The sequence below is a fragment of the Arachis ipaensis genome, chromosome B1, assembly GCF_059453495.1.
Source record: "Arachis ipaensis isolate K30076 ecotype BB chromosome B1, ASM5945349v1, whole genome shotgun sequence".
In the NCBI taxonomy this organism is placed as follows: Eukaryota; Viridiplantae; Streptophyta; class Magnoliopsida; order Fabales; family Fabaceae; genus Arachis; species Arachis ipaensis.
The window spans coordinates 110,655,261-110,673,387 of record NC_142436.1 but is presented as its reverse complement, the minus strand read 5'-3'; the positions used below and the strand labels follow the sequence as shown (position 1 = coordinate 110,673,387).

At 37.4% G+C, this 18,127-nt stretch overlaps 2 non-coding genes across 2 annotated transcripts; one reads left to right on the top strand and one right to left on the bottom strand.

Annotated features, from left to right (window-relative positions):
* Positions 1 to 2,514: 2,514 nt before the first annotated feature.
* Positions 2,515 to 2,622, bottom strand: LOC148577902 (small nucleolar RNA R71). The gene has a single exon (XR_015902793.1). It is a non-coding gene; the product is annotated as a small nucleolar RNA R71 (small nucleolar RNA).
* A 10,691-nt stretch (positions 2,623 to 13,313) lies between these two features.
* LOC148577901 (small nucleolar RNA R71) lies at positions 13,314 to 13,421 on the top strand. The gene has a single exon (XR_015903351.1). It is a non-coding gene; the product is annotated as a small nucleolar RNA R71 (small nucleolar RNA).
* Positions 13,422 to 18,127: the final 4,706 nt, after the last annotated feature.

Below are 18,127 nucleotides of genomic sequence, written 5' to 3'. Positions count from 1 at the left end.
GATGACCATAGCTTGCTTCATACCAACAATCTCCGTGGGATCGACCCTTACTCACGTAAGGTTTTATTACTTGGACGACCCAGTGCACTTGCTGGTTAGTTGTGCGAAGTTGTGAAGTTATGTTTGGACCATGGTATGGTGCACCAGTTATTGGCGCCATTACCAGGGAGAGAACGAACAACAAATTTTACAACCTCAGAGTAAGAATTTCGCATACCAAGTTTTGGCGCCGTTGCCGGGGATTGTTCTAGTTTGGACAACTGACGGTTCATCTTGTTGCTCAGATTAGGTAATTTTCTTTTTGTTTTATTTTCAAAAATTTTTCAAAAAAAAATTCTTTCAAAAATTTCTCATCTATTTTCGAAAATTATTCAAAATTTTTAAGAATGAATTCTAGTGTTTCATGAAGCATGTAGAAGCCTGGCTGGCTGTAAAGCCATGTCTAATTCTTTTAGACTGAGGCTTCCACTTATAAGTATATGAAGTTGGATGAAGTTTCAGCTGTTGTATGCCTGATTTGTATCTTCTAAAGCTTGGCTGGCTATTAAGCCATGTCTAACCCTCATATTGGAGCTTTAGACTAAGAGTGCAAGATTCCTGGAATTCATATTAAAAAAAATATTTTGTGTTTCTTGTTTGAGTCTTGAGTCAATTTCAAGTTTGGTGTCAATTGCATTTTTTCTAAAAATTCTTTGCATTTTTTCGAAAATTCATGCATTCATAGTGTTATTCATGATCTTCAAGTTGTTCTTGGCCAGTCTTCTTGTTTGATCTTCATATTTTCTTGTTTTGTATCTTTTCTTGTTTTTCATATGCATTTTTGCATTCATAGTGTCTGAACATGAAAAATTTCTAAGTTTGGTGTCTTGCATGTTTTCTTTTCTTGAAAATTTTTCAAAAATAAGTTCTTGATGTTCATCTTGACATTCAAAGTGTTCTTGGTGTTCATCTTGACATTCATAGCATTCTTGCATGCATTCATTGTTTAGATCTAAAATTTTCATGCATTGCATCATTTTCATGTTTTTCTCTTTCATCATTAAAAATTCAAAAATAAAAAAAATATCTTTCCTTTTTTCTCTTATAAATTTCGAAAATTTGGATTGACTTTTTCAAAAATTTTTAAAATTCAATTGTTTCTTATGAGTCAAATCAAATTTTCAATTTGAAAATCTTATCTTTTTCAAAAATCATATCTTTTTCATTTTTCTTATTTATTTTCGAAAATTTTAAAAAATATTTTTCAAAAATCTTTTTCTTAATTTTATTTCATAATTTTTGAAAATATCATCAAAAATTAATGTTTTGATTCAAAAATTTCAAGTTTGTTACTTGCTTGTTAAGAAAGATTCAAACTTTAAGTTCTAGAATCATATCTTGTGATTACTTGTGAGTCAAGTCATTAATTTTGATTTTTAAAATTCAAATCTTTTTCAAAACTATTTCTAAACATATCTTTCTATCATATCTTTTTAAAATCATATCTTTTTCAAAAATTTGATTTTAAAATATCTTTACTAACTTCTTATCTTCTTATCTTTTTAAAATTGATTTTCAAATCTTTTCTCAACTAACTAATTGATTTTTGTTTGTTTCTTATCTTTTTCAAAATCACCTAACTACTTTTCTCTCTCTAATTTTCGAAAATTATCTCCCTCCTTTTTCAAAATCCTTTTAATTAACTAATTGTTTCAAATTTTGATTTTAATTTTATTCTCCCTTTAATTTTCGAAAATCACTAACTCTTTTTCAAAAATTATTTTCGAAAACCTCTTTCTCTCATCTTATTCTATTTTATTTATTCATTTACTAACACTTCTCTTCATCTCAAATTACCGCTCCTATCCTCACCCTTGTGTTTGGATTATCCATTCTTCTTCACTCTTATTCCATTTCTTCTTCTACTAACAACAAGGGAACCTCTATACCTGGGTAAAAAGGATCCCTATTATTATTATTTTTCTGTTCCCTCTTTTTCATATGAGTAGGAGCAAGGACAAGAATATTCTTGTTGAAGCATACCCTGAACCTAAAAGGACTCTGAAGAGGAAACTAAGAGAAGCTAAAATACAACAATCTAGAGACAACCTTACAGGAATTTTCGAACAGGAAGAGGAGATGGCAGCCGAAAATAATAATAATGTAAGGAGGATGCTTGGTGGCTTTACTGCACCTAATTCCAATTTACATGGAAGAAGCATCTCCATCCCTACCATTGGAGCAAACAATTTTGAGCTGAAACCTCAATTAGTTTCTCTGATGCAGCAGAACTGCAAGTTTCATGGACTTCCATCTGAAGATCCTTTTCAGTTCTTAACTGAATTCCTGCAGATCTGTGATACTGTTAAGACCAATGGAGTAGATCCTGAAGTCTACAGGCTCATGCTTTTCCCTTTTGCTGTGAGAGACAGAGCTAGAATATGGTTGCATTCTCAACCTAAGGATAGTCTGAACTCTTGGGATAAGCTGGTCAAGGCTTTCTTAGCCAAGTTCTTTCCTCCTCAAAAGCTGAGTAAGCTTAGAGTGGATGTTCAAACCTTCAGACAGAAAGAAGGTGAATCTCTCTATGAAGCTTGGGAGAGATACAAGGAACTGACCAAAAAGTGTCCTTCTGACATGCTTTCAGAATGGACCATCCTGGATATATTCTATGATGGTCTATCTGAATTAGCTAAGATGTCATTGGATACTTCTGCAGGTGGATCCATTCACCTAAAGAAAATGCCTGCAGAAGCTCAAGAACTCATTGACATGGTTGCTAATAACCAGCTCATGTACACTTCTGAGAGGAATCCTGTGAGTAATGGGATGCCTCAGAAGAAGGGAGTTCTTGAAATTGATACTCTGAATGCCATATTGGCTCAGAATAAAATATTGACTCAGCAAGTTAATATGATTTTTCAGAGTCTGAATGGAATGCAAGCTGCATACAACAGTACTCAAGAGGCATCTTCTGAAGAAGAAGCTTATGATCCTGAGAATCCTGCAATTGCAGAGGTGAATTACATGGGTGAACCCTATGGAAACACTTATAATCCCTCATGGAGAAATCACCCAAATCTCTCATGGAAGGATCAACAAAAGCCTCAACAAGGCTTTAATAATGGTGGAAGAAACAGGTTTAGCAATAGCAAGCCTTTTCCATCATCCACTCAGCAACAGACAGAGAACTCTGAATAAAATACCTCTAATTTAGCAAACTTAGTCTCTGATCTATCTAAGGCCACTCTGAGTTTCATGAATGAAACAAGGTCCTCCATTAGAAATTTAGAGGCACAAGTGGGCCAGCTGAGTAAGAAGATCACTGAAACCCCTCCTAGTGCTCTCCCAAGCAATACAGAAGAAAATCCAAAAGGAGAGTGCAAGGCCATTGAATTGACCATCATGGCTGAACCCACAAGAGAGGAGGAGGACGTGAATCCCAGTGAGGAAGACCTCCTGGGACGTCCAATGATCAATAAGGAGTTTCCCTCTAAGGAACCAAAGGACTCTGAGCCTCATCTAGAGACCATAGAGATTCCATTAAACCTCCTTACACCCTTCATGAGCTCTGATGAGTATTTCTCTTCAGAAGAGAATGAGGATGTTACTGAAGAGCAAGTTGCCAAGTTCCTTGGTGCAATCATGAAGCTGCATGCCAATTTATTTGGTAATGAGACTTGGGGATATGAACCTCCCCTGTTCACAAATGAACTAAATGCATTGGATCAACTGAGATTGCCTCAGAAGAAATAGGATCCTGGAAAGTTCCTAATACCTTGTACCATAGGCACCATGACCTTTGAGAAGGCTCTATGTAACCTTGGGTCAGGAATAAACCTCATGCCACTCTCTGTAATGGAGAAACTGGGAATCTTTGAGGTACAAGCTGCAAAATTCTCATTAGAGATGGCAGACAATTCCAGAAAAAATTCTTATGGACAAGTAGAGGACATGTTAGTAAAGGTTGAAGGCCTTTACATCCCTGCTGATTTCATAATCCTAGACACTGGGAAGGATGAGGATGAATCTATCATCCTTGGAAGACCCTTCCTAGCCACAGCAAGAGCTGTGATTGATGTTAACAGAGGTGAACTAGTCCTTCAATTGAATGAGGACTCCCTTGAGTTTAAAACTCAAGGACATCCTTCTGTAAACATGGAAAAGAGGCACACTAAGCTTCTCTCAAAACAGAGTCAACCAGAGCCCCCACAGTCAAACTCTAAGTTTGGTGTTGGGAGGCCACAACCAAACTCTAATTTTGGTGTTGAACTCCCATATCCAAACTCTAAGTTTGGTGTTGGGGAGTCTCAACAATGCTCTGAACATCTGTGAGGCTCCATGAGAGCCCACTGTCAAGCTATTGATATTAAAGAAGCGCTTGTTGGGAGGCAACCCAATTTTTATTTAATTATAGTTTTATTAGTTATATGTCTTCATAGGTTCATGATCATGTGGAGTCACAAAAACAACTGAAAAAATTGAAGAAAAATCAAAAACAGCATTAAAAACAGCACACCCTGGAGAAGGAGTTCACTGGTGTTCAAACGCCAGTAAGGAGCATCTGTCTGGCGTTCAACGCCAGAACAGAGCATGGAGCTGGCGCTGAACGCCAGAAACAAGCATGAAGTTGGCGTTCAACGCCAGAAACATGCTACATCTGGGCGTTGAACGCCCAGAACAAGCATCAGTTCGGCGTTTAAACGCCAGAATTGCATGCAAAGGTGTTTTACATGCCTAATTGGTGCAGGGATGTAAATCCTTGACACCTCAAGATCTGTGGACCTCACAGGATCATCTCAGGATCTGTGAATCCCACAGGATCCCCACCTTCCCTCCTCATAATCCTAGTTTCTTCCACATCTTCTTCTTCATCTATTCTTTCTTCTCCTGCTCGAGGGCGAGCAACATTCTAAGTTTGGTGTGGTAAAAGCATTGCTTATTTTGATTTTCCATAACCATTGATGGCACCTAAGGCCAGAGAAACCTCAAAATAAAAAAAAAAGAGAAGAGAAAAGGGAAGACAAAAGCTTCCACCTCCAAGTCATGGGAGACGGAGAGATTCATGTAAAGGATCTATAGCTCAGTGGTAGAACATTTGACTGCAAATCAAGAGATCCCTGATATACCTCAGGGGATACATTTTCCCCCACACAATTATTGGGAGCAACTAAGGATAGGAGCATCAAAGAGCAATGAGGAGGAGCAACAAAGACAAGGAAGAGACATAGAAGAGCTCAAGGACATCATTGGTTCCTCAAGGAGAAAACGCCACCATCACTAAGGTGGACTCATTCCTTGTTCTTACATTCTCTGTTTTTCATTTTCTTTATGTTAAAGTGCTTATCCATGTTTGTGTCTTATTACATGATCATTAGTATTTAGTAACTTTATCTTAAAGTTATGAATGTCCTATGAATCCATCACCTCTCTTAAATGAAAAATGTTTTAATTCAAAAGAACAAGAAGTACATGAGTTTCGAATTTATCCTTGAACTTAGTTTAATTATATTGATGTGGTGACAATGCTTCTTATTTTCTGAATGAATGCTTGAACAATGCATATGTCTTTTGAAGTTGTTGTTTAAGAATGTTAAATATGTTGGCTCTTGAAAGAATGATGACAAGGAGACATGTTATTTGATAATCTGAAAAATCATACAAATGATTCTTGAAGCAAGAAAAAGCAGTGAATACAAAAGCTTGTAGAAAAAAATGGCAAAAAAAAAATAGAAAAAGAAAAAGCAAGCAGAAAAAGCCAAAAGCTCTTAAAACCAAAAGGCAAGAGCAAAAAAGCCAATAACCCTTAAAACCAAAAGGCAAGGGTAAATAAAAAGGATCCCAAGGCTTTGAGCATCAATGGATAGGAGGGCCTAAAGGAATAAAATCCTGGCCTAAGCGGCTAAACCAAGTTGTCCCTAACCATGTGCTTGTGGCGTGAAGGTGTCAAGTGAAAACTTGAGACTGAGCGGTTAAAGTCAAGGTCCAAAGCAAAAGAAGAGTGTGCTTAAGAACCCTGGACACCTCTAATTGGGGGCTTTAGCAAAGCTGAGTCACAATCTGAAAAGGTTCACCCAATTATGTGTCTGTGGCATTTATGTATCCGGTGGTAATATTGGAAAACAAAGTGCTTAGGGCCACGGCCAAGACTCATAAAGTAGCTGTGTTCAAGAATCAACATACTGAACTAGGAGAATCAATAACACTATCTAAACTCTGAGTTCCTATAGATGCCAATCATTCTGAACCTCAATGGATAAAGTGAGATGCCAAAACTATTCAAGAGGCAAAAAGCTACAAGTCCCGCTCATCTGATTGGAGCTATGTTTCATTGATAGTTTGGAATTTATAGTATATTCTCTTCTTTTTATCCTATTTGATTTTCAGTTTCTTGGGGACAAGCAACAATTTAAGTTTGGTGTTGTGATGAGTGGATAATTTATACGATTTTTGGCATTGTTTTTAGTATGTTTTTAGTAGGATCTAGTTACTTTTAGGGATGTTTTTATTAGTTTTTATGTTAAATTTACATTTCTGGACTTTACTACGAGTTTGTGTGTTTTTCTGTGATTTCAGGTATTTTCTGGCTGAAATTGAGGGACTTGAGCAAAAATCAGATTCAGAGGTAGAAGAAGGACTGCTGATGCTATTGGATTCTGACCTCCCTGCACTCAAAGTGGATTTTCTGGAGCTACAGAACTCGAAATGGCGCGCTTCCAATTGCGTTGGAAAGTAGACATCCAGGGCTTTCCAGAATTATATAATAGTTCATACTTTAGCCGAGTTTAGATGACATAAAAGAGCATTGAACGCTAGTTCTACGCTGCAATCTGGAGTTAAACGTCACGAACCAGAGTTGAACGCCAGAAACACGTTACAACCTGGCGTTCAACTCTAGAAAAAGCCTCTGCACGTGTAACATTCAAGCTCAGCCCAAGCACACACCAAGTGGGCCCCGGAAGTGGATTTATGCATCATTTACTTACTTCTGTAAACCCTAGTAGCTAGTTTAGTATAAATAGGACTTTTTACTATTGTATTAGACACCTTTGATCAGTTTTATGCTATCTTATGATTTTTTAGTTCATCTTTGGATCATATTGATCACGTTTGGGGGCTGGCCATTCGGCCATGCCTGAACCTCATCCCTTATGTATTTTCAACGGTAGAGTTTCTGCACTCCATAGATTAAGGTGTGGAGCTCTGCTGTTCCTCATGAATTAATGCAAAGTACTACTATTTTCTATTCAATTCAAATTATTCCTCTTCTAAGATATCCATTCGCACCCAAGAACATGATGAATGTGATGATTATGTGACGCTCATCATCATTCTCACTTATGAATGCGTGCCTGACAAACACTTCCGTTCTACATGCAACCAAGCTAGAATGAGTATCTCTTGGATATCTAATACAGGGGACCGAGTCCGAGTTATTAGTATCTTCGTGGTATAAGTTAGAACCCATGGATGGCCATTCCTGAGATCCGGAAAGCCTAAACCTTGTCTGTGGTATTCCGAGTAGGATCTGGGAAGGGATGGCTGTGACGAACTTCAAACTCGCGAGTGCTGGGCGTAGTGACAGACGCAAAAGGATAGTAAATCCTATTCCAGTATGATCGAGAACCTCCAGATGATTAGCCATGCCGTGACAGATTATTTGGACCATTTTCACAGAGAGGATGGGATGTAGCCATTGACAACGGTGATGCCCTTACAGAAAGCTTGCCATGGAAAGGAGTAAGACTGATTGGATGAAGACAGCGGGAAAGCAGAGATTCAGAGGAACGAAAGCATCTCTATACGCTTATCTGAAATTCTCACCAATGAATTACATAAGTATTTCTATCTTTATTTTTTATTTATTTATTATTATTATTCCAAAACTCCATAACCATTTGATATCCGCCTGACTGAGATTAACAAGATGACCATAGCTTGCTTCATACCAACAATCTCCGTGGGATCGACCTTTACTCACGTAAGGTTTTATTACTTGGACGACCCAGTGCACTTGCTGGTTAGTTGTGCGAAGTTGTGAAGTTATGTTTGGACCATGGTATGGTGCACCAGTTATTGGCGCCATTGCCAGGGAGAGAACGAACAACAAATTTTACAACCTCAGAGTAACAATTTCGCATACCAAAGTTACAAGGGAAGAGCACAAGGGAATGGATCTCACATTGGCTAAGTGTGGGGAGGTCCCCCTTCTTAAGTCACCATCCAACACAACATTCAAGTGGGTAAAATTCTTATCCCTAAGCTTCACTTTCCCACTTGAATATGGTTTGCTTGAGAATGATGGTCAACTTAAAGCTCTCTGTGGAGTTAAGAGTAAAAGAGAGTTGTGTAGTGGTTGGAAATATCACTCTAAGTTCATAATGGTTGCATGCTCAAAGTTGAATGGCAATGGTTGGTGTAGAACCAAATTTCATGGGCCTAGGAGAATGTTTGGATGCTTAATTGAGAATTCTAAGGTCATGCCACCAAATTGGAATCATGATGATCGATTTGAAGATGGGTGTCAAAACAAAGTGTGGGATCCTGGATCGCACAAGGAGAATCAAATTTGGGAGCCCATGGCTTGTGTGGAACTCCATCAAGGCTTGGAGTTATCATCTTTGAAGACTAAAGCTTATTGGAGATTCAAGCATTGGTGGATGTTTAAGGATAGCTTCAAGCATAAGCCACCTTGAGAGGAGCTCCGCATAAGTCCAACTTAAGGACAATAAACAAAAGTGCTAGGTGGGAGACACCCCACCATGGTAAATTCTTTTCATTTCTTCCTTTTGTACATATTGGTAATTAGTTTAATTTCATGTCTTGTTGAGTTGGTAGTTTAGTATGTTAAATAAGGTTTGAAGGTTCTTGGGTAGCTGTTTGGAGGTTTGGAATGCTTGGTTTAGTGCAAGAACTTGAAAAATTTTTTTGAAAAAATACAGAGCACCAACCCGCGCGTGCGCGCATCTGGCGCGTGCGCGCCCCTCAAGCATTTTTGACCATCCACGCGGGCGCGCCATGTGCCTGCAACCCACTTTGTGCCTATTCTGTGCCTGCAACCCACGCGTGCGCGCACCTGGCGTGTACGCGTCCTTTGTCCAAACTGCGTATTAGCGCGAAAGCGTGCATGACGCATCCGCGTCGTTAAAAAAAAATTTCTTTTCTTCCATCCTATTTTATTGCATTTGCTTGTTTTCATTCATTGCATTTTAATTTTTTTTTGTAACCTGTTTTTCCTTTTATTTTCTAAGTCTCTTATTTTAATAATGGTGTTGAATGCTCTTACTCAATTGTTGAGAATTTCTTGGAAATCTTGGTGCTTCTAGACTTGTTTGATTTTGATGGGTAATGAAATTTCTAATTCAATGCTTAACCTTTGATGATCCTTGTACCCTTTGTGCATTGATATGAGCTTACATGTCTTTCATGACCCACTCTTCCTTGTTTGAACTTGATGCTCGACATACTCTTCATGTACCTATGCTTTGACTTTGTTCTTGCATCAAGTATTAATTGATATGCCTTTTGCCTATATTGTTTTCTCACTTACATGCGTAGCTAACATGTAGTGAGAACCCTACTCTTATTTGGCATTAGCCCCCGCCTATGTTCTACTTGCTTTGCTATCTTTGTTGTAGGCTTAATTTTCTTTCTTTTTCTTTCCTTTTAGGTTGGCCACCAAATGAAGGAAAGGAATGAGAAAGCTTCTAAATGGGGCAACAAACAAGCTCACCCGCATAATCTTTTGAAGGAGCTCATCAATTGTAGCAACCCATCCACCTTGCTCTTCTTTGCATGCACCGAGGACGGTGCAAATTTCTAAGTGTGGGGAGGTCGTTCAACCAATCTCCGTGGGTAACAATTTTCTTGTTCAACACCAATTCTTAGTTTTCTCTGATAGATTAGTTATTGCATTGCATGATAGGTTGCATGTTAGTTAGAATTTGTACATATTTTTATCACTTCCTTCTTATTAGGACTACTTGATTAGGTTGATGATTTCTCTTCCAAGAAAAATTATTTTTAGGACACCCTACCAATTTGAAAAATTTTTTTTGTGACAAACTTGCTTGAAGAATTTATTTTGGAACATGGTTTTTGAGCCTAGAATACAAGCATGTGAGTTTTGAGCCAAATTGTGTGGTTACATCATATAACCACTTATTTTCATTCTTGTGTGCATTATTCTCTTTCTATGATTGTAATATTTGATTTGTTTGATTTTTTATATCCATTATTCCATGTATATATGCATTTATATGATTGAGGCCATCATTTCATTTAGCTCACTTACCCAAATAGCCTACCTTTCATCAACTATTGTTAGCCAATTTTGAGCCTATTGAATCCCTTTTGTTCTTAATTATAGCACATCACTACCCCTAAGTAAAAAACAATAAATGTCCTTCATTTGGATCTTTGATTAGCTTAGGCTAGTGAGAGTGTGTATCATTTGGGTATGGGAAACTTGGGACATTAGTTGAGGTAAAAATGTATTTTGTATTTTTGTTAAAAATATTGGGAATTGGGTACATATTCATGTATATATAAAACCATATGCATTGATACATTTGTATATACTTTAGAAAAATAATGATAAAGAAAAAAAAAGAACATATATATAAAAAAATATAGAAAAATAAAAAAAGAGAAAAAGAAATAAAAAGGGGACAAAAATGCCCCAAAGTAAAGTTCAATAAAAAATAATGCATATGGAATGTGAATTAAAGAGAATGCATGAGTATGTGAAAAAAAAAGTGGGAATCATGGGTAGCTAGGTTGTGTATTAGAATTGCATAGGTTGTTACATGTGTTAGGTGAGAGCTTAGACTAGTCAAAGATACAAATTTCAAGCTCACTTGACCATATACATGCCTACCTTTACGCTAGCCCCATTACAACCTATGAATAAGACCTCATGATGAATGTATGCATGCATTGAATAATTATTGATTGTTAGATGAAAAACAAATCTTAGAAAGCATGATTAGAAGAGAATTGAGTGGATCGACCCTATACACTTGAGCGACTTGAGCGGATACACTTCCGGTGAGGGTTCGATGCTCAATTCCTTGTTCCCGGCTTTCATGAGCGTTCTTCTTGCAAGTCTATTTGAACTTCATTTTGATATTTGAATTGGTAGAGTTTGTGAGTCGTCATATAACCTTTGCCCTACTTGCATATATGTGTTCTTAGAGATTGATTTGCTTTTAACCAAGTAGGTAGAAGCATTGCATTTAGTTGCATGCATGTAGATAGGTTTATATAGTTTCTTTGCATTGAATAAAATGTTCATACCCCTTTTCTTGTCCTTCTTTATTCTTAGCATGAGGACATGCTTGGTTTAAGTATGGGGAGATTTGATAAACCCCGATTTTGTGGTTTATCTTGTGCTTAATTTGGGTGGTTTTATCAACGTTTCTCACATTTATTCAATGAAATAGAATGGTTTTGTAATTCTCCCTTGATTTGTGCTTAAATGTGAAAACATGCTTTTTAGGTCTTAAAATAGCTAAATTTAACTCACTTTAATTCCATTTGATGCCTTGATATGTTTGTTGAGTGATTTCAGGTTCATAAGGCAAGTATTGGATGGAAGAAGTGAGAAGAAAAGCATGCAAAGTGGGAGAACTCATGAAGAAATAAAGGAACCCTAAAGATGTCAAGCTTGACCTCTTCGCACTCAATCAACCATAACTTGAGCTACAGAGGTCCAAATGAGGCAGTTTTAGTTGCATTGGAAAGCTAACATCCGGGGCTTCGAAATGATATAAAATTTGTCATACGTTGCTTCGCGTTCAGGGGCGCGCACATGCCATGTACGCGTGCACGCCGATGCTGCACATGGCCCATTAAAAGTGAAATTGTGGCCAGCGATTTGTAGCTCATTTTGCGCCCAATCCAACTTATTTCTGATGCTATTGAACCCAAGGATTGAGGGGGGAATGAACCAAGTAGTCATAGTTTAGTTTTCATCATGTTTTAGGGTAGAATTCTAGAGAGAGAAGCTCTCCCTTCTCTCTAGAATTTAGGGTAGTTTAGGATTAGTTTTCTTAAATCCAATTTTCAATTCTTGTTTTGATATAGTCTTCCCTTTTAATTTCTTGTTACTACATCTTTGTTCTTCTATTTTTACTTGTCATTTCTTATTTTGCTCTCTTTAATGTTGATGAACCATTGTTGGATCTTAATTTTCTTTAATGCAATTTTATGTTTCCATGCTCTTCTATGTTTATCTTGATTGTTATTGTTGATTTCTTGTTGATGATAGTTATGGATCTTGTTAATTCTTACAATTGGTGATGTTTAATTTTCTTGCATTCTAAGTGTTTCATGAAATGTTTCCTCTAGTTTTTAGGTAGTTTTCTTTACTCTTAGCCTAGACTAAGGGAATTGAGTGACCTTGAGTCATTGGGTCTCAATGATTTTGTGATTTGAGAGCCCTTGGCGATCAATTTGATACTCATTGACACTAACCCACTACTAATCTAATTAGTAGATAGGTTGGGACTTATGGGTTGATGTGATCAAGCCTATTTGATGTACTTCAAGTTTAGGAGTAGATATTATATACTTAAGGCTTTTGGAAGTAGACTTACTAGGTTGGTACCTCATAATTATCAATGTATAGTTTGTAGACAAGGATGGTGATCTCAATTACCTATGTCTAACAAAGAGTTCTTTTCCCTTCTTTTGTTAGTTAATTGTTCATTTACTTTTCTTGGCATTTAATTTCTTGCCCATTGAAAATCAAACCCCCTTGCATCCTCATAGCCAATAATTAAACACTTCATTGCAATTCCTTGTGAGACGGCCCGGAGTTTAAATACTTCGGTTAATTCTTATTTGGGGTTTGTTACTTGATTGGGAGGATTGTTTGTTGGTGTAGAACTATACTTGCAACGAGAATTCATTCGTTTGAGGAAATTCTATACCCACAACATTTCGCTCATCAGGCATTCATCAGTATAATGACTATAATCAGCACATATGCCGCATACTCTTTGGGGAACTAACTGTTGGCTTTGTTGTCATGGGGAGGGCTGAGCTTGTTGTTGTTGATTCAATTGTAATTGCTTCAGTAGGTTGGTCATTTCATATATACTCTATGTAAGAGCAGAAGTCTCATTGTTAGAGGAAATTTCTGCAACAGCTTTTGAGTGGTTGCTCCTGTGCCTGTGATTCCTAGTAGACTCAACTAAGTTTCTGATCAGTTTCCATGCTTCATCTGCGGTCTTGTACTTCTTCAGAGAACCGTTACTAGCACCATCTAGTGTAGTTTTATCCCGAGGCTTCATGCCTTGAGTGAAATAACGGATCAACACTAGCCTGTCAATCATGTGATGGGGGCATGTGTGTAGAAGGTTCTTAAAACACTCCCAGTACTCATAGAGAGTTTCTGATTCACCTTGAACAATGCAGGAGATCTCTTTTCTCAGTCTGTCTGTAACTTTAGCTGGAAAGTATTTTTCTAGAAATTCTCTCTTGAGCGTATCCCAGTTAGTAACAGTCGCTTCAGGTTGGAAGTAGTACCACTCCCTCGCCTTTTCCTCAAGAGAAAACGGGAAGGCAGTTAATAGAAAAGAGGTTTCATTTGCACCCTGACACCTAACAGTAGAACAGGCTGTCTGAAAATCCCTGAGGTGCTTAATGGGCTCCTGAGCAGGTAAGCCATGAAACTTGGGCATCAAGTTGATTAATGTAGTCTTCAGTTCAAAATCTGCAGCCAGAGTTGGATGATGCACTTGATACGGCTGCATTGTAAAATCTGGGGCTCTAGCTTCCTGGAGAGTAATCCTCCTAGGTGCTGCCATTCTATCTGCACGCGAATCAACTGAATCAGTAGTAAAGGAGCTTGTTTCGCTCTCAGATGGTGGTTCAGATTCTCCCTCAGATGAGACTGGTGAATCGATAACAATCACTTCACCACCCTCAGAGGCTAACTGACATCGAGCTCGCCTAATACGTGAAATAGTTCTTTTAATTTCAGGATCAAATGCGGCTAAGATCGGATCAGGCAGTGAACACGTCATTCAATGAGAGAAACGTATAGCTCATGGTAATAAAATATGCAAATAAAAATAAAAATATGTACACTAATTAATAATTTAGCACACAATTGCAACTCCCCGGCAACGGCACCAAAAACTGGTGCGTGGCGAAAGTTAGGCCAATTAAGAGATTGTAATATAAGAACAGCGTTGCAAGTATAGCTCTTAACTAGCTAAAATCCGCCTCACCAATTTAGAAAGGTGTCACAAAAATTAGAATAAAAAATACTGGGAGTATGAGTCCCAGGTCGTCTCCCAATGAGTTGTAAGAAATGATGCTAATTTATTAATCTGGAGTTTTCAAGAGAGTTTTTGTTTGGATAATGAGCAATTAAATAATTGTAATTTAAAGCAATAAAAATTAAGAATGATTATTAATATTCTAGAAAAAAAGCCTCGACTGGGGGAATGATTAATTGGAAGTTCTATCCTTGTTGGGATCTCTTAAGTGTAGTATTAAAAAGGTTGTTGTTTTCACTTAGTTAACCCTTACTAAATAAAAGAAAGTCAAGTGATTGAACTAACTCTTATTCGCAAATCCTAGTCCTCTGCCTTGGGAAGGTCTAGCGTTAGTAAATACAGAACTAGCAAACAACTTCCAGTTTAATCAGCACTTAAGCCTTCCAACTCAAGTGTCTCCTTTTAATCAACCCCCATGTCAAGTATAGAGTCTACTCCATTGACATGAATAAAATGCTCATAAAAATATAAGAAGAAGACATGATAAATTAAATAAGATGGGGATTTAAAATTAATTAAAGTAAAAGTAATCCTTTGCATTAACAATCCATGAAAATAATCCAATTACTACTCTAAACAAGAATTAAGAATATGAAATAAATAAAAGAGTAAGTAAGGAAACAAACTAGAATAGTGTCTTCAACGGAGGTAATGACTCTTCAATATTCAAAAGCAAAACTAATAAACTATGAATGTAAAAGAGAACCTAGAGGGAAAGTAATCCTCTCTAAATTAAGATCTAAAAACCTAAAACACTATCCTAATGAGAATATTTCAATGTGTCTCTCCGTATATCGACTCTCTGCTTGTTTCCTGGCTTTATATTGTGTTTCTGGGCCGAAAACTTGGTCAAAACGCGGCCCGAAATCGCCCCCAGTATTTTCTGTTAATTTTGCAGATTGCGCAGGTCACGCGTACGCGTCAGTCACGCGTGCGCGTCATTCAGCGATTTTCCTTGTCACGCGTATGCGTCGTCCACGCGTGCGCGTCATTCGTGCAGACTCCAATCCGCGCGGACGCGTCAGGCATATGCACGCGTCGCTGCAAATTTCTCCATGTCGTGCGCATGCGTGAGCCATGCGTGCGCGTCGATGCTCGCTGGTCATCTCCTTAATTTCTTGTGTTCCTTCCATTTTTGCAAGCTTCCTCTCCATTCTCTAAGCCATTCCTACCCTTTGAAGTCTGAAACACTTAACACACGGATCACGGCATCGAATGGTATAAAGGAGAATTAAAATATACTAATTAAAGATCTCTAGGAAGCATGTTTTCAACCATAGAACAAAACTAGGAAGGAATTATAAAATCATGCAATTAGTATGAATAAGTGGGTGAAGACTTGATGAAACCACTCAATTAAACACAAGATAAACCATAAAATAATGGTTTATCACCAGACCGGTGGTGCAACCACAAAGGCGAATAAATCTAGCTGATGAGTCCATATTTGATGATAAATTTTGGCTTAAATTGGACGGATTTCATCATATAAACTCACACTTAATCACCAAAATAGCATACTTTTGTGTTTTCTCCCTAATTTGGACATAAATGTGAAAACATGCATTTTGTGCTTAAATTGAGCAAATTAATCCCCCTTTTATTCCATTTGATGCCGTGATATATTTTGTGAGTGATTTCAGGTCAATTAGGCAAGAATGAGTTGGTAGAAGTGTAAGGAAGCATGCAAGAAGGGAGAACACATGAAGAAAAACAAGGAGAAGCACACAGCCAAGTGTGCGTATGCACAACCTTCTGTGCGTACGCACAAGTAGAAAATTTAGTAAGAGTGCATACACACACGTTTGTGCATACACACGGGTACCAGCGCATGACTTCATTAATGAAGCACGTGGCTCGTAATTTTGGGGGCCTCTTGGCCCAGTTTTGAGTGTGTTGAAGCTGATTTTAGATGCTATATGAAGGGGACTTCCTTCCTTATCAAAGATTAGGTTTTCATTAGGTTAGATTAGGTAGAAAATGCATTAGGAGTAGGAGTAGTGTAGATAGAAAATTCTCTCTTAGGGCTTACTTCAATTTCATTGTAGCATTTTATAGTTTCAAGTTTTCATCTTGGATTTTGCTCATCTTTAGTGTAAGTACTCTTTAATCTTCTCTTTAATTTCACTACTCTTGTTACCTTTTTATTATGGTTCAAGTTACTTTGTTAATATATGCAATTTTGGTTTCTTGAAGTTTTGGTTGATGAATTTAATGTTTTATGGTTTCTTAATTGCATTCCTAGGGAGGACGACCCGATGTTTAATTACTCTCGGTTATTTTAATTTGAAAAATTAAACTTTGATCGATGGAATTTAATTGCTGGTTTGGACTATGCTATCAACGAAACACTTAATTTCAATTGAGAAATTTTAAACTGGCAGAAATCCCACCACATCAAGTTTTTGGCGTCGTTGCCGGGGATGCAATCGGTGTTATGTTTTTGGTTGTTGTGAATATATTAATAGTGTAAATAGCACTTTTTGGTTGTTTATTTGATTTTGTTAGTAAGTTTTGTTTATACTTTCTCTATGACTTATCCCCATCATTACCACAATTCACCCTATGGAACCCAAACACTTACCTTTCTAGTCACCAATTCTACACACCACCATCTCACTATATACAAAACCAAAACCCTCACCCTCATGAGTTTGATTGTCAACCTTCATCACTTTAAATTTCATCTTCATATATGGATCAATCCACACAAGAAGCACTCCAAGTGGTTATTCAAGAACAAAAGGAGTTCCGAAAGAAGCAAGAGCAAGTCATGTCTACCTTAGCGAAAACCTTGGATCAGTTAGCTTTATTGCGTTCATGCCCCCACCAAGAAATTCTCGTGGATGAATGTGTGGAATCAAGCAAAGAGTGTGGAGTGAAGAAAAAATTGTAAAATCAAGTAGAAGATGAGATGTTACAACATGAAGCACAAGAGGAGGTAATTGAAGAATTGACGGAAATTGATCAAGTAGATTCCATCATTTATGATTTTTTGTCCAACTTGGTCAATCCCTTCAATGACCTTCTTGAACCTCCCTCCATTGAATTTGAAGGAGATGTTGATGTGGACTTCACACAACCTCCAATTTTTTACTTGAGTGAAGATGTGGAAGATTTAAAGGAGGTTGAGGAAGATTTTAGCTACCAAAAAGTGAAGGTACATGTACAAGAGCAAATTGAGTAGGTGAAAATTTTACCAACAAGCTTTCTAGGCCCACATCAATATGCTATCTTGGAGATGGATCATCAACTTTAAACCCTTCTTGGAGTATTAGTGGTGGAGATAAGAATGTTAATTAGCAAGGAAATAGAAAGTTCATCAAGGAAGCCAATTCAACATTTGGAGTTCAACTATGGTGCAAGATTCAATTGAGTGGATTCTGGAGAGTGTACAAGTGTGTCAATGGTGATTCAAGAAGTCGTTCATCCAAGTACAAAAATGAAGATCAACAAAAAGATGAATAAGGGACTAGAGTATCGGATCCGAGCATTGGTTTCAAGAGTCAATACTTATGGATCCTAGTTGCTAGCTTGGAATTTCTCAAGAGCTTGATGCATTTCATTTGGGACCCCAGAGGTCAAATCAAGAGCAAGCTTGGTTGGAAATTCAAGGAGGAGTGGAAGCACAAGCCACCATAACACAAGCTTCACTCTACAATGTCCAACTTAAGGACTTTAAACTAAAGTACTAGGTGGGAGACACCCCACCATAGTAATATCCTTCTAACCCTTATCTCTTTTAGCTTTTATTTCTTGAATAATTGGTTATGTTGCTTAGTTTAGTTTAGTTGCAATTTGGTGTTGGCTAGGTAATTTTAGTGGAATAATATGTTTTTGGAGTCTTAGAGTGTTTT